This window comes from Rhincodon typus, chromosome 30 (assembly GCF_021869965.1).
Source record: "Rhincodon typus isolate 14 chromosome 30, sRhiTyp1.1, whole genome shotgun sequence".
Taxonomy (NCBI): domain Eukaryota; kingdom Metazoa; phylum Chordata; class Chondrichthyes; order Orectolobiformes; family Rhincodontidae; genus Rhincodon; species Rhincodon typus.
In genome coordinates this window covers 37,847,789-37,859,325 of record NC_063361.1, presented here as the reverse complement: position 1 = coordinate 37,859,325, position 11,537 = coordinate 37,847,789, and positions in this window count along the sequence as shown.

Here is an 11,537-nt window from a genome sequence, read left to right as displayed (position 1 = left end):
AGCACTCGCTAAGTTTTATCACAGTTTGTAAAGTGATTGTGACTGGAATGGTCTGAAGGATTTGAACAGCTGCTGCATGAGAAAGTGAGTGATCCAGGAGTGTTTGTGAAAACATGATGTTAATCCTTTCCTGCCAATTAACATCTATCTCAATTGTTCCAATTTGGATTGGGTTTGCTCACTTCTCACACAGAGACAAGGTCACAGACATGAAAAGGGAAGGAGACCCTACAGTAAAATGTCCCCACCCCTCTGTCCCACATTCCAGTCCAATGGATCTTCCTGCCCTCCCACTCCTGATTTGATTCAGGGACTGAGAACAAATCATTTTAAACCCTTTGGTTGTGAAACAGGTGATGATTGGGAAGTAAAACACAGGTGATGCCTGATTTCATGGGGAGTTGGCTTTTAGCCTTAAGGCTGGTGTTGGTGTGTGTCAGTGTGACTCATTGTGGGAATCACTTGTATGTTGTCTCTAGGTGTTTTCATCTGAATGGTTTGTTTGTGTCGATTGTTACAACCCAGTGAGTGATTCTCTAGTCCCACTACACACCAATGTAACTGTAGCATGCAAAGTCCCTGACCGACTTGTCTGTTGGAATCAAATTAAACAGAAAATACTGACCAGCTTCCTGTACTTAACAAGAACAAGGGTTGTGGTGGCTGTAACTAGAGAAATTTCAAAATCATCATAGAGTCATAGAGTCTTACAGCATGGAAACAGACCCTTTGGTCCAACCAGTTCATAGTGACCATAATCTCAAACTAAACTAGTCCCACCTTCCTGCGCTTGGCCCATATCCCTCCAAACCTTTCCTATTCATGCACTTTTAAATGTTGTAACTCTATCTGCATCAACCACTTCCTCTGGAAGTTCATTGCACACATGAATCACTCTCTGTGTAAAAAAGTTGCACCTCATGTCTTTTGAAAATCTTTCTCCTCTCACATTAAAAATATGCCCCCTAGTCTTGAAATCCCCCACCTTAAGGAAAGGACACCTGCTATTCACTTTATCATGATTTTATAAAGTTCTATAAAGTCACTCTTCAACCTCCTACACTGCAGTGAACAAAGTCCCAGCCTATCCAGTCTCTCTCTTTAACTCAAACACTCCATTCCCAGCATCATCCTGGTAAATCTTTTGTGAACGCTCTCCAGCTTAACAGTATCCTTGCTATAACAGGGTGACCAGAACTGGACACAGTATTCCAGAAGAGGCCTCATCAATGTCCACTACAACCTTAACATGACTTTGCAACTCCTATACTCAAAGGTCTGAGCAATGAAAGCAAGTGAACTAAACACCTTCTTAACCACCCTGTCTACATGTCACACAAACTTCAAATAATTAATATAGAATCCCTACAGAGCAGAAGCAGGCCTTTCAGCCCATTGAGTTCACACCAACCCTCTGAAGAGCATCCCACCCAGACTCAACTCCTACCTTATAACCCTCCACTTCTCATGGCTAACCCACCTAGCCTGCACATCTCTGAACACTATATGCAATTTAACGTGGCCAATCCACCATAACCTGCACATCTTTGTGGGAGGAAACCGGAGCACCTGGAGGAAACCCACGCAGTCATGAGGAGAATGTGTGAAACTCCACACAGATGGTCGCCCAAGGGTGGAGTTGAAACTGGGTCCCTGGCGCTGTGAGGCTGCAGTGCTAACCACTGAGTCACTGTGCCATTCGTTATGTACCTGAACCCCTGGTCTCTCTGTTCCACAGCACTACCCAGGGCCCTACATTTAATTGTATAAGTCCTGCCCTTGTTTGTTTTACCAAAATGTAATACCTCACATTTATCCAAATTAAACTCCATCTGTCACTTGCCAGCCCATTGACCCAATTGATCAAGATCTCATTGTGATCTTAGATAACCTTCCTCACTGTCCACTATACCATCAATGTTGGTGTCATCTGCAAACTTACTACCCATATTCTCATCTAAATGGTTTATATAAATGACAAGGAAAAGTGGACCCAGCACGGATCCCTGTGGAATGCAGCTGGTAACAGACCTCCAGTCCGAAAAATAACCCTCCATCACCACTCTCTGTCTTCTGCCGTTAAACCAATTTTGTATCCATTTGGCAAGCTCACCCTGAATCCCCTGTGATCTAACTTTACTAATTAGTTTACCATGCAGAACCTTGTCAAAGGCTTTACTAAAGTCCAAGTAAACAACTTCTAATGCTCTGCAATTGTCAATCTTCTTGGTTACTTCCTTAAAAAACTCAATCAAATTTGTGAGATATGATTTCCCGCACACCAAACCATGCTGATGATCCCTAATAGGGAATAGTGCCAAAGTTAAGCGTCTAAATTGAGAGAAGGCCAATTTCAATATCATTGGACAGGATTTGGCAAATATGGAGTGGGAGTTACTTGCTACTTGCAGGTAAGGCTACATTTGAAAAGTGAAAGTCTTTTAAAAGCAGGATCGTGAGGATTCAGGGCCAGCGTGTTCCTCTAAGAGTGAAGGGCAAGGGCAGCAAGTCCAGGAAATGCTGGATATTGAGATATTGACAGTTTGATAATGAAGAAAAGGAAGCATATGTCAGGGAAAGCACATTAAAAATAGGGGAAAGCTTTCAAAAGTATAGAAATTGAATAGAATCTCTACAGTGTAGAAAGAGGCCATTTTGCCTATCAAATCTGTACTGACCCTCTGAAGAGCATCCCTTTCAAACCCAGTCCCATAAACCCCACATTTACTAGGCTAATCCACTAGACACAATGGGTAATTTAGCATGGCCAATCCACCTAACCTGCACATCTTTGGACCGTGGGAGGAAACTGTAGCACCCAGAGGAAACCTATGCAGACACAGGGAAAACTTCACACTGACAATCACCCAAGGGTGGAAATGAACCTGGGTCCCTGGTAATGTGAGGCAGCAATGCTAACCACTGAGCCACTGTGTTGTCTCTGTGTAGTTTGTGGTTGGGGGGAGGGCTTAAAAAGGAAATTAGGTGGGCAAAGAGGGACCACAAAATATCTTTGGCAGCTAGGATCAAGGAAAACCCCAAGGCTTTTATAAGTATATTAAGAGTAAAAGGATTACCAGGGAAACAGTGGGCCCTATGAGAGACCAAAAGGACAACCTATGCATGGAGCCAGTGGATGTGAGTGACATCTGAAAAGTATATTTCTTACCTGTATTCACAAGGAGAACGATGTTGTAGCTGAGGATTTCAGTTAGGCTGGTGACGTTCTAGAACACAAGTGCTCAAACCAATCAGCTACCTGTTGCCAGCCAAATTGCACTTGGCACAGAGAGCTGCCGATGCCAGGCTGTTTACCGACAGCTTCTCTCCCGATACTTCACTGCTAAAACAAAGCTGCAGTGTAAATACCACACTATGTATTTCAGGAACTTATTTATTTTTAAATAGTGCAGTAATCCCTTTAAAAACAGTGTTTTATCCCATGTCTATCCACAATCAAAAATACAGAAAATAAAATGTGAGCAGGAGGATGTGGTGTGTACAGTGTGTGTATTTCTTTATCTTTATATTGTGTTGGTGCTAAATATGCGAATTCACAGAGTATTCACCTCCAGCTTGTTTCTGTGTGTTTTTTATGTCAGTGTATGTTTTACAGGAACATAGGACTTCAGAGCAAGCATAGCCCATTTGACCCCTCAATCCAGCTTCACCATACAATTAGAACATGGAAATCATGGCTTCAGTTCCACTTTCCTGTCTGCCCCCTATGACTCTAGGCTCCACTTTTGTGTATCTGTCTGGCCTTTTTTAAAATTCACTTGTGGGGTGTGAGTATCTCTGTCTGGGCCAATATTTATTGTCAGTCCCTAGTTGCCCTTGAGAAGGTGGTGGTGAGCTGCCTTCTTGAACCATTGCAGTCCATGTGCTGTGGGTTGACCCACATTGTCCTCAGTGGTTGGGGGTGGATGTGTGGGGGGTGGGGGTGGTGGAGGTGGTGCAGGATTCCAGGACTTTGACACAGCAACACCAAAGGAATGGAGATATATTTCCAAGTCAGGATGGTGAGTGGCTTGGAATTTGCAGGTGGTGGTGATCCCTATGTATCTGCTGCCCTTGTTTTCCCAGATAGAAGTGGTTGTGGGTTTGTAAGATGCTATCTTGGACTATGTCAAGCTTCTTGAACATTGTTGGAGCTGCACCCATCTGTCACTCTACTGATTTGTAGATGATGGACAGACTTTGAAAAGTCAGGAGATGCAGTACAACTTGCTGCAATATTCCTAGCCTCTGACTTGCTCTTACAGCCACAGTATTTATGGCTTTGACTTTTTTCTTATTCATTCATGGGATGTGGGCATTGCTGGCTGCACCATCCCTAATGGCCCAGAGGGCAGTTAAGAGTCAACCACATTGCTGTGGGTCTGGAGTCACATGTAGGCCAGACCAGGTAAGGATGGCAGTTTCCTTCCCAAAAGGACATTAGTGAACCAGGTGAGTTTTTTTTCCTGACAACCAGCATTGGCTTTTCATGGTCATCATTAGACTCTTAATTCCAGATTATTACTGAATTCAAATTATGGCCAGTTTCGAACCCAGGTCCCCAGAACATTACCTGAGTGTCTGGATTAATAGTCTAGTGATAATACCACGAGGCCATCGCCTATCCAATGGTCAATGATAACCCCAGGATGTTGATAGTTGGAGAATGCAGTGATGGGAACACCATTGAATGTCAAAGGATGGTGCTTAGATAGTATCTTACTGGAGATGATCATAGCCTGGCATTTGTGTAGCACAAATGTAACTTGGCAATTGTCAGCCCATGCCTGGATATTGAACAGACCTTGATCTTGGACTGTTTCAGTATCTGAGGAGTCACGAATGGTGCTGAACATTGTGCAATCATTGGCGAACATCCCCACTTCTTACCTTATGATGGAGGGAAGGTCATTGATGAAGCAGCTGAAGATGGTTGGGCCGAGGACACTGCCCTGAGGAACTCCTGCAGAGATGTCCTGGAGCTGAGATGTCTGACCTTCAACAACCACAACCATCTTCCTGTGAGCATTTACATAGAATATAGAACTTAGAACAGTACAGCACAGTACAGGCCCTTCGGCCCACGCTGTTGTGCTGAACTAAACCTTACCCTAAACTGAAGGGTCTATCTAACCTCCACCCTTACATTATACTATCGTCCATATGCCTATCTAATAGCCGCTTAAATGCCCCTAATGAGGCCGACCCTCTCTGGCAATGCTTTCCATGCCCCTACCACTCTCTGAGTAAAGAACCTACCTCTGACGTCTCCCCTATATCTACCTCCACTCACTTCAAAACTATGCCCCCTCGTAATAGCTACCTCCACCCTAGGAAAAAGTCTCTGGCTGTCCACTCTATCTATACCTCTAATAATTTTGTACACCTCTATCAAGTCACCCCTCATCCTTCGTCGTTCTAAAGAGAAAAGCCCCAGCTCTCTCAACCTTTCCTCGTAAGACCTTCCCTCCATTCCAGGCAACATCCTGGTAAATCTCCTCTGCACCTTTTCCAACGCTTCCACATCTTTCCTGTAATGAGGCGACCAGAACTGGACACAATACTCCAGATGTGGCCGAACCAGGGTTTTGTATGGCTGGAGCATAACTTCATGGCTCTTGAACTCAATCCCTCTATTAATGAAAGCTAATACACCATACGCCTTCTTAATAACTCTATCCACCTGGGTGGCAGCTTTCAGGGAACTATGGACATGAACCCCAAGATCCCTCTGCTCCTCCACACTGCCAAGAATCTTTCCGTTAACCCTGCATTCTGCTTTCAAATTTGTCGTTCCAAAATGAATCACCTCACACTTTTCAGGGTTAAACTCCATCTGCCACTTCTCAGCCCAGCTCTGCATCCTATCAATGTCCCTTTTTAACCTAGAACAGCCTTCCGCACAATCCACAACTCAACCTACCTTCGTATCGTCCGCGAACTTACTAATCTACCCTTCCACTCCTACATCCAAATCATTTACAAAAATCACAAATAGAAGAGGACTCAGAACAGATCCTTGTGGTACATCACTCATAATTGAGCACCATGTTGAATATTTTCCGTCCACTACCACCCTTTTTCTTCTAAGGGTCAGCCAATTCTGAATCCAATCTGTCACATTTCCCTGTATCCCATGCCTCCTTACATTCTGCATGAGCCTACCCTGGGGAACCTTATCAAACCCCTTACTTAAATCCATGTATAGCACATCCACTGCTCTACCTTCATCCACGTGTTTGGTCACCTCTTCAAAGAATTCAATAAGAATCCATGCTGACTATCACGAATTAAACCGTGCCTATCCAAGTGATCATAAATCCTATCCCTCAGAGCCCTTTCCAATAATTTGCCCACCACTGATGTAAGACTAACTGGCCTATAATTTCCGGGGTTATCCCTATTCCCTTTTTTGAACAAGAAATCACTTCACACTTTTCTGGGTTGAATTCCATCTGCCACTTTTTTGCCCAGCTCTGCATCCTGTCAATGTCCCGTTGCAGCCTACAACAGCCCTCCACGCTGTCCACAACTCCACCAACCTTCGTGTCATCAGCAAACTTACTAACCCACCCTTCCACTTCCTCATCCAAGTCATTTATAAAGATCACAAAGAGCAGAGGTCCCAGAACAGATCCCTGCGGAACACCACTGGTCACCGAGCTCCAGGCTGAATACTTTCCATCTACTACCATCCTCTGGCTTCTATTGGACAGCCAGTTTGTATGCAGACAGCCAAATTTCCCTGAATCCCATGCCTCTTTACTTTCTGAATGAGCCTACCATGGGGAACCTTATCAAATGCCTTGCTAAAATCCATATACACCACATCCACTGCTTCGCCTTCATCGATGTGTTTTGTCACATCCTCGAAGAATTCAATAAGGTTTGTGAGGCATGACCTGCCCCTCACAAAGCCATATTTGTTTGCCCTCTGATACCCATTGATTCCAGTTTTGCTAGGGCTGCTTGATGCTACACTTGGTCAAATGCAGCCTTGATATCAAGGGCTGTCACTCTCACCTCACCTCTGCAATTCAGCTCTTTTGTCCATGTTTGAACCAAGGCTGTAATGAGATCAGGATCTGAGTGGCCCCTGGCAGAACCCAAACTGGGCATCACTGAGCAGGTTATTGCTGAGCAGGTGCTGCTTGATAGCAATGTTACTGACACCTTCCATCACTTTACTGATGATCGAGAGGAGACTGATGTGGCAGTAATTGGCCGGGTTGGATTTGTCCTGCTTTTTATATAAAGCACACCTGGTGTGTTTCTGTACGAGATAGTAAGAACTGCTAATGCTCCAGTCAAAGATAACACAGCATGGAGCTGGAGGAGCACAGCAGGCCAGGCAGCCAATGAAGAATTTCTGACGAAGGGTCCTGATCCAAAACATCAGCTTTCCTGCTCCTCTGATGCTGTCTGGCCTGCTGTGTTCATCCAGCTCTACACTGGGTTATCTCTGGTGTGTTTCTATATATGTGTTTGCCTGTCTATGTATATCTGTGTGTATATGTGTGCGTGTGCCTAACTTTGCGTCGGGTTCATTGGATTCCACCCTTGGGCGACTGTCTGTGTGGAGTTTGCATGTTCTCCCTGTGTCTGCATGGGTTTCCTCTGGGTGCTCCAGTTTCCTCCCACAGCCCAAAAATATGCATGTTAGGGTGGATTAGCCATGGGAAATACAGGGATATGGGGAAGGGGGCTAGGGCTGGGTGGATTGCTCTTGGGAGGATTGATGGGCTGAATGGCCTACTTTCACACTGTAGGGATTTAATGCTCCAAATGATGATGAGCCACCTTTGTATAAGGCTCTCCCCCTTCCCCACTCGTCAATACCAGAATGAAATGTCAAATTACCTCAGTTTGATTTTTTCGAATGTTTCTAGCCTCTGTTTGTGTTTTTCATTTGTATTAATTTTCTCTTTGATGAGGCTTGTTCATGGGCCACTCTGTGTCTCCTTTTCTCCGCTCCTTCTATTTTTCTTCATTTCACAAAAATCCTGGAGGTTTTTGGTGATCTCTGTGGTTGGCTGGGAAGAATCAGCATGGATTTGTTAAGGGGTAAAGTATTTAACTAAATTGCTGGAGCTTTTTTTTGAAGAGGCAACAAAAAGTCTTGATGAGGGTAACACTGTTCATGTGGTGTACATGAATTTCCAGAAGGTGTTCGATACAGTGCCACACCACAGGCTTATGAAATAAATTTGAAATAAAAGGGACAGTGCCAATGAGAATACAAAATTGGCTTTGCAACAGGAAACAGAGAGTAATGGTTAATGGACATTTCTGGGCTAGAGGAAGGTTTGTAGTGGGGTCAGTATTGGGACCCTTGATTTTCCTGATATATATTAGTGATTTAGATCTTGCTATGTAGGGGCAAATTCAAAGTTTGCAGATGACACAAAACTTGGAAGAATTGTAAACTGTGAGGAGGACAGTGTGGAACTCCAAAAGGACATTGACGCAATGGTGCAGATAGTTGGCAGATGATGTTTAATGTGGAGAAGTGTGAGGTGATGTATTTTCATAGAAAGGACATGGAGAGACAGTTTAAAATAGAGTGGTCTCTTCTAAAGGGTGTGGAGGAGCAGAGAGGCCCAGATGGATCCTTGCACAAATCATTGAAGCTTGCAGGACTAATGGAGAGCAGTTAATAAAGCACACTGTATTCTTGGTTTCATTGATAGCATCATACAGTAGAACAGTAGGGAATTTATGCTGAATTTATATAGAACACTGGTTGCACCTCAGCTAGAATGTTGTCTACAGTTCTGGGCATCACACTTTCAGAGGGATGGAAATACGTTGGGGAAGCACGCAGAAAGGCTTACAAGAAATGTTCCTGGACTTTCCGAGGTCTATGCTACTTCTGGAAGTTGAAACCAATGTGCTGGCAGTGATCAGTTTGTACAAAACCTCTGAGTGGGGATACAGCCGTGAGGCTTTGAGGGTATGTTGTTCACAAGAATAATTCAGGGAAGAGGATAGATTGGGAGAGGTTGGGACTGCTCTCTTTGCAGAGAGGAAGGCTGAGAGGAGATTTGATAGAAATTTTCAAAATTTCAAATAACTTTCTGAATAGAAACAAAATCAGAAATTGCTGGAGAAACTTGGCAGTTCTGACAACATCTGTGGAGAGAAAGCAGAGTTAATGTTTCAAGTCCAGTGACCCTTCGTTAGATTGTTCTCAGGAATGGATTGATATAGATGCTAAAGACAGGGCAATGGGAGGAGAAGGAGTAAATTATTCATGGAGATGGAGCCCAGAGACAGAAGAAACAGAGTTAGGCAGACAGAGGATTGGGTAATAGTCAGCCTGGGAGAAAGAAAAGCCACCAATGGTGGGGACTATTGGTGGTTGGAAATGGATTGGCTGTAATGATTATCACATGGTCTCTCACTGACGAGGATGACTCTGTCCCACTCTCAGCATGCGTCCATTGGTGACTGTACAGGCTGATGTGGCTACCGCAGGCTCCGTTACACTTGGGGCAGAAGGTGGTCGCGGGAAGGGGTGGGTGGGACGTTGGCGTGCTCCTTACACTGTTTCCGCTTTTTCCTAACATCAAGTCTCGAGGTGCTCAATGCCTTCCCAGATGGTCCTCCTCCACTTTAGGCCGTCTTGGGCCAGTGATTCCCAGGCATCTGCAGGAATGCCACACTTTGCCAGTGAGGCCTTGAGGGTATCACCTAAGCACTTCCTCTGTCCACCTGGGACTCACCCACTGTTTTGAAACTGGGAGTAGAGTACCTGCTCGGGGAGTCGCACGTTGATCATGCAGACGACGTGCCCCGACCAACGTAGCTGATCAAGGATGGTCGGTGGTTCGAGGCTGGGGATGTTGGCCTGGTCAATGATGCTAGGTTGGTGCATCTTTCTTCCCAGCGGATTCACAGCAGCTTGCACAGGCAGTGTAGATGGTACTGTGCCAGTGCCTTGCGGTGTCTGCTATAGACAGTCCATGTCTCAGAGCCATGTAGAAGGGTAGGATCCACCACAGATCTGTATACCATGTAGGAGGGTGGGATCTACCACAGATCTGTATACCATGATCTCGGTGTTGGATCTGATGTTGTTGTTCTCAAACACCTTTTTCTCAGGTGGTCAAAGGCTACAATAGCACAGTGCAGGCGGTGCTGGGTCTCTTCACCAATTGCTGCTTTGGCCGACAGGACACTCCCGAGATATTGGAAAGGGTCAATGTTCTCTAAGGCCTCCCTATGGACTTGATGATCAGGATTTGCTCCATATTGCCAGGCCTGGTTGATGAAGGAACTTTGTTTTGTGGATGTTTTGGGGTAAGACCCCATATGCCTCTGTAACGGTGCTGATGATGGTCTGGAGTACAGCCTCTGACATTGCGCATACACAAGCATCATCCACATAGTGCAGCTCAGTGCCACTGGTTGGGGGTGACTTTGGTTTTTGCTTGAAGGTGGTGGAGGTGGAATAACTTCCCACTGGTTCTGTAGGTTAGCTCCATTCCAGCAGGGAGCTTGTTGGTGGTCAGGTGAAGCATTGCAGCGAGACAGATCGGGGACAGTGCTGGGGTGATGACGCAGTCCTGCTTGACATCGGTCCGATGGGGAATGAGTTGGTAGTAGAGCCATTTGTCATTACCATGGCTTCCGTATTGTCTTGAAGCAGGTGAAGGATGGTGACTTCATGGTACAACCAAAGCAGAGAAGGACGCTCCATATGCTTCCTGATTGACGGTGTCAAAGGCCTTTGTAAGGTCAGAAGGCCACATACAGGATAGGTTCTTTTCTTTGCATTTCTCCTGCAGTGGCACATGGTGAAAATCACGTCTGTTCTGCTCCTCTGTGGCCGAAAGCCACGCTGCAATTCCAGAAGGAGCTTCTCAGTCACAGGGAGGAGGTGGTTGAGGTGGGTCTTGGTGATGACTTTTCCAACGGTTGGCAGCAGGGAGATTCCCCTGTAGTTACCACAGTTGGACTTGTTTCCTTTCATGAAAATACTCACGACTGTGGCATTGTGGAGCTCTCCCAGGATGCTCTCCTCCTTGTGGATAAGGTAGAAAAGGGCATGTAGGCTGCAGCGGGAGTGTTTTGCCTCCACACTTCAAAGTCTCAGTCAGGATACCATCTGGTCTAGCAACCTTGTTGTTCTTAAACTGGTGGATGACCCTGTCTGCTTCACGCAAGGCTGGGGCGTTGGTCAGCTCGTGGTGTGTAGCTGTGGGATGCACTTGGATTGACAACAGAGCCCTGGTTGAGGAGGTCTCTGTAGTGGCTGTGGTGAACAGAGAATCTGAATAGAATGGATCAGGACAAACAGTTTCCACTCATAAAAGAATCAAGAATAAGTGGTTACAAACAGTAAAGTAACTACATGTGAGGTAACAAAACAATATTTCTCACAGCAACAGCTTCAAAATGTGGTGGATTGAGGCAGGTTCAATTCAGGCTCTCAATTTCCACAGTGTGGGGATATGGCCAATAGAACTAAGTTAAAATGTCAGAGACAAAAACAGAAGTTGTTGGAAAAGCTCAGCAGGTCTGGCAGCATCTGT